Raw genomic sequence first — 6,000 nt, 5'->3', positions numbered from 1 at the left:
CAGCCGTGTTCGTAAAACATAACGTGTATGCAACTGCAACTGTGCAAAACAAGCTGCTTTTTGTTGAACCAGATTTAAAAGATTCAAGCCTTTCCGTGCTTCACTTTTATATCCCTTCTAATTCAATTAAAATCGCATTCAGATTGAGACTGGGATCGATTTTGATGTTTACATGAAGGTTTTCCGGTCAGATTAAGCCATCGTTTAGATTGCTATCAGTTTATTTTGGTTGAGCGTAAACATATTTCATCATGATTTCCTTGATGTCATTGTGGCACGAGCCCATAACTGCACCTGATTTAAACAAGAAAATAATCATAGGCTATATAACAGATGCAGCAGTAGATCTTTCCTTTCTGTTGTTGCTGTTAAATGTCTCCATTCAAAGCTTAATCACACATTCTCATTTCATATAGCACGCATTTCTATACAGTATGTTCAAGGAGGATGTCTAGCCTTCTCTTCACGCCAACTGTTACACAATCTAGCATCCTTTCTTCAGCATGAGAACAACAACAGCCGCTCTTGTGTGTGTGTGTGTGTGTGTATGTGTGTGCGTGTGTGTGTGCGTGGGCGATGGGGGAGTGGATTTATGGGGTAGATTAGAGCAAACGTGAACACGCTTTGCCAGCCGTGTGTACATTCAAACGCCCGTGGGTGGCGCCAAAAGAGCAAAGAGCGCTCTGCTCTTAACTGTTGAACGCATCAAGCTGTATTTGTTCATTGGATGCGATTCCAAGTCGATCAATACTCATCGCATTTTACGACCCAATTGCTCGGTATTATGATCCATGCACGAGCAGGTAATGAGTACCGTGTGTTACCCTTGGGTCTGACGCTTAAAGACTTTGAAGACACCTTTATTAAAACTAACAGCTCATTAAATGAAATAAAAAAAACAGATTGCTAAAAGACATGGATGCGACTTACTATACGCGAAAACTGGTTTCAAAAACAGGTTCAAAACGATTTTTTTTGTAAGGCCACCGTGCGGTCGCTTTTGATTGCATTTAATTTATAGGCACGTTTAGTGCAATGCTATGCCTACCAGCCCCGGTTTTCTATAGCCAACCACTCATTAAATTGTAGAAACTGATTTTTGGCAATTTAAGTAGCTCGCTTTCAGGTGCATGAGTCAAACTCTCCGTTCAGTCCAAAGGCTCTTCCTTCTCATCCCGAAGACCACGGTTCTCGTTCCTAAATAGGCGGCTTTGAACGCGAGAAAGTTCAAAGATCAATGACTCGTGAACCGATTCGGCCGAGTTCTGGTTATGTGGAATGGAAAAGGTCTGACCCGATTTGTTCACGAATCTGACTCGCTAATGGGAAGCAATGAAACACAATAAAACGGATACGGGCCATATATATTAGGCTATTAACAATTATACTGTTTTCCTAACCTAATTGTGCCTTTTTCATCAAACAGCCTGTGGCGCGCGAGAGCCCCACCTCCTCTCGTTTTGCGCGTCCGCCTGCGCGCGCTTCTAGGGGGGAACAGCGCGCGGTGCTGAGAAATCTCTTCACTCACTCTCTCACATGCATAGAAATGCAGGATTAACCCTGTGCGGAGAAGATCCCTGTGCCAAAACTGCGTTGATAGTCTACTTCTGAGGAAAGCGAAGGGGGAAAACCCGACTCAATACGCTCTACCATGTACTGTTACATTTTGACATTATTTCCGGTAGATTACGCTATCATTCCGTAACGAATAACGAGTGCGATACATTTTTGTAAAAACCCGCACTCTCTCCTAAAACGAGTGTTTGAGGATTTATGGACTGAAACGGAGGGGGAGTTGCTGGCGTCAGAACTGTTCCTGTGTTGAGAAACAACAGAAAAGACATTTGAACAGCCATCATCAGCCGTAATTTCCAATTCATTAACACTTGAACGAGTGCCGACGTTATCAAACTGACGCGGAGTCCTGGGAATGGCGAGGAAAAATAACGCGGCCACTTATGGATTGGTTTCCAACGAAAGGATTTTATGTTTTCTTGACGTCTGGATTCTTTAAAGCAGGTGTTTAAGGGCTCCGTGTGACCACGAAGGAAACGTCAGCTGTAGTTGATCCTCGGAACAAGAAGCCTCGGTCTCGGCAGGAAAAAAAAAAAAAAAAAGTGATCGACGAAGGTAGGAAACGAACTTTATTGACGCCGCTAGAAAATGAATAAAGCTGAGGGGAACGGTCGATACGTCGAAGGGTCGTGTTGAAATATTCGATACGCGACTGTACGCCGTTGCAGAAACTATAGTGATTTTGAAAGATTGCGTATCGATGTCGGAGAATTGTGTGGCAGCCCTTATCATTTAGAGATCCTGCCCTCATTTAGATTTAGTCGGCGTGCGTTGTGCTGCAGAATCAATCGGGCTGTTTAGGTTTACGTACGCATAACCAAATGACACTTGTTTGTCGCCCCTAGTAGTATTCAGTGCGACGCGAATTCACGAATCGCATGTGTTAGTGCGGTAAAGGTTTTGCGGATCTTCCGGTGCGTATTTCAAGGTACCGAACATCTAGTCTGCGATGAAGATAGTTGACGAACGACCAGTTGAATGTGCCGTTTGCCGTGCGCGACTGCAAGTCATGTATAACATCGCTATCGTTATTAACTCGCCATCTAGCCGCACTGGGTTGGATTGTATTCCACAGGGCTGCGGATATAAAGGAAATCGCAGTGGAGCGCCCACCTGGGCTGGCTGGGTCAACAGCAGGATCAATGTTTGGTCAAATCCCTGTAAGACTGATTACAGGATTCCCCCATCCACCATCTCCACCCACAACCCCGTCTGAGCTCGAAGGAAAGGATGGTGCGCCTCAACAAAGTGGGGTTTATGAAAAATAAATCAATCTTTCATATCCAAAGTGAAATGTGAATAATAATAATAATAATTATTATTATTATTTATATATATATATATATGATAACACGTAACAAAAAGATAGAACTAATAATGCACAAAATAAAAAATGATTCAACTCCTAATGATCTCGTGCAAAGGATAAAAATAGTGCATGATCTTAAACAGCCATTACTGAATTCATTTGCCTGTAAAATGACCCAGCGTTTGTCCACGGGGAAAGGTATGGCTAATAATATGGGTAACTGATTTAATTGGACTGAGCTGAAATGCTAAACCTGTTGAACCTGAATGAATGCGATAACAGATGATTTACAGCACTGCAGAAAAATAAAAGGTCACAATACTTCAGGGAAAATAAAATGTCTGCACGAACTATCAGTCTCAAGAGCAGAGCGAAAATGACTTCGGAACTTGTTTAGGGTGGCTTTCATGCACGTTCATTTCTGAAATTGTTGCAGGCATCTTGTGCAGTGTAAGCAAGGCTTGAAATGTACAACTGAGGGTTCTGTCTGAAAGTGCTTGTGCTGTATTTTCAAAAGACCTCTGAATATTCTCAGCACTGTTTGAGATTGATACACTGGCTGAATGTGGCTGGTTCGTTTAGATTGTCTAGGCGTTTACCAGTGTTCACTAGGGAAGTAATACACAGTGAACATATGCTCTGTTCTTTGCCTCTCCACAGCATGTAACCAGCTGATGTCTTTGAAAAAAACCCTATAGTTAATGTTTTCACTACATATTTTTCGGCGCTTACACTCGAGTTCAGAGTATTATAATAACCTTTTGTTCACGAGGCACTCCGAATAGCTAAAAATCAACAGCACTTAAATAGTTTGTTGAGTGTTTGTAGACTCTTGTCAGGATGAGATGAAGTGCTTGTGCTCTTGTGGTATTTGAAGAGTCTCTTATGTAAAGCGTGTTTCAGTGTTTTACATTTTTGGATATTATTTTTACGTTTTGCTGGATCAATGTATAAATCTGTCAGCTTACTGTGGCCGTTGAGGGAGTGAAAAATTATAATTGCTTATACAACCTGTCAGAGTCTCCAAGAAAAAGCAATCAAATGACCCCCCAACACACACATCGACATTTCTTCAACAAAACGTGTTCACTTCGCTGTTAAAAGCCCCGACAAATGCAAATTGCAATAACTAAATCAATGGTAGAACTGAGGAAAAATAGTTTTTGGATTGATTTTTAAACTCTGAATCTGAGGATAGTTCAGCTAGACCTGTCTGTCAGAGGACAGATCGTAGACTAAGACACCCATTTTCGGTCATAACCCATTTTTGACAAAAATGTATAGTTATTGTGCTTTTGTCTTTGTAGGGCAGTGCAGCGTCAGTGAATTTCTATTCAGTTTGAATTGAGTAGTTATACAGTAAAACTGGCTTTAAAGTTCCTCGTTTGTAGGCATTTTTATTGCCTGCAATTTTTATTTATTTTTTTGGTCACAAATCATTACATGCACTAGTCAATGACTTAAAGCCCTTAAGGTCTATAAATTCGGAGAAGAACAAAAAAATAGCATTTTCTCCACTAGGACATAATGCATGGGCCAACATATCATCATCGTTATTAGTCTTTTCACATCTGTAGCAGTATAGCCAGTGTTCCAGTCTCACTGCATTACTAAGGTGTACCCTCACGGTGCCATAAGCGCAAGTTATTGCCTGGGCCTTCAGAGGCTGTGCTTTATGCCACAGTCCCTAATCATGTTTTTACCCTATACGCTATCAGCACAGCTAAATCGACAGGAGGCTGCCCTGCAAATGCAAAAAGAGGACACATCAATACCTGGGCAATTAGTGCATCAATACGCTGCACTCCAAATCTTAACAGATACGAAGGAATTGGATTTCTGATTGGATTTCTATGCATTCTTGTGTTTAGCTATTTTGTGTAACACTTATTTACTTTCCTTTGGATCATGGCCGCTTGCAAAGCCTGTATTGATTCTGGTTTGACTCATGCTCCATTCTAGATGTTACATGGATGTTTTGCATATAAACATAGGGGCTTCAAAGACCGCAGCATTAAGTGCCCAAGCTCAATAAACTGTCTGATGGCATTTAAAGGCACAACATCTTCTCATTCAGGAAATAATTAAACTCTAAAACTATTTGGCGCTTAAAAGGGAGAGAAACCTGGATCCAGGGGAATACAGATCAAAGCAGATGCTAAAATTGAGGATAGTGATTAATGAGGAGGCCTAGCAGGTTGAAAATCAAACATGAGAGCATTACATTGTGTAAATTAGCCTGAAACTTCTGAGCCTTGATAGGACAGATATTTCTCATCTGTCTTGAGTAAATCTGTGCTTTGAGATAAGGACTGGCCTTCAGGTGCTCTGTGACCTGGGAGTGCAGCGTCTTAATATACCAGTGTTTCACTGAGGGGAATCTTTCAGCCTACATTCTGTGATGCTGAATGGTTCCTTTGCTGTGTTAGCAGTCTTCTTCGGACCTTTTGTCTCATCAGCACTTTGCATTGAGAAACTGCCTATTTTACGTTATGGGCCAATCAAATGAGTGTAACCTTCATTAAAGGGAAGTCATCCAAAATAATAGTCCCATCACTGGCTGTGGATATGCACTGGATTAAGCATATGTTGAGGAAAGTGCATTATAAACTGCATATAAGATGGTTTAATTTATGTTGTAAATAGTACAAAGCTTGCTGAGCTGTTGTTTCGAGCCTAACAGTAACCCATACCTTCTTATTAAAAAGCCCATTAAGAAGTGTCTTATTGCGTGTTCTAAATCATTAATTTTCAAAAGCAGCTTAGCTTGGACAGGCACTCAAAAGGGTGATAATTAACATTTTCCTGTGTGGTATTAATAGGGATGATTTAACTCCCAGATTTAAGAAATGAAGCATTTTTGCAGCAGTCATGCTGGTAAATTATTGGCTGATGGTTCCAAACACCTTTTTGAACGACATTTGTACAGTACGTCTTCTTTGTCTTTCTTTACATACAAGTAATCGTCTGCTCAAAAATGAGGATGATAAATAATGTAAGATAATGAGAGAGGAGGCTTTTAGTGGTGTCGGGGGAAGAGGCATTTTCCGGAGAGCTTTTACAACTCTTAGCCTTGGATTTAGTGCTCACAATGTGTACACAAAACAGTGTGTGCT

At 41.1% G+C, this 6,000-nt stretch overlaps 1 protein-coding gene across 1 annotated transcript in view; it reads left to right on the top strand.

Annotated features, from left to right (window-relative positions):
* The first annotated feature begins 1,498 nt into the window (after positions 1 to 1,498).
* Positions 1,499 to 6,000, top strand: part of pcdh1a (protocadherin 1a) — a 71,492-nt gene continuing 66,990 nt past the window's right edge. The window contains exon 1 of the mRNA XM_043250708.1: positions 1,499 to 2,130. The gene's annotated coding sequence lies outside the window, so the exon portion shown is untranslated. The remainder of the gene's footprint in view (positions 2,131 to 6,000) is intronic.

The sequence above is a fragment of the Puntigrus tetrazona genome, chromosome 10 (assembly GCF_018831695.1).
Source record: "Puntigrus tetrazona isolate hp1 chromosome 10, ASM1883169v1, whole genome shotgun sequence".
Lineage (NCBI taxonomy): Eukaryota > Metazoa > Chordata > Actinopteri > Cypriniformes > Cyprinidae > Puntigrus > Puntigrus tetrazona.
Note: the sequence above shows the minus strand (reverse complement) of the source record. Positions and strands in the feature narration are given on the sequence as shown.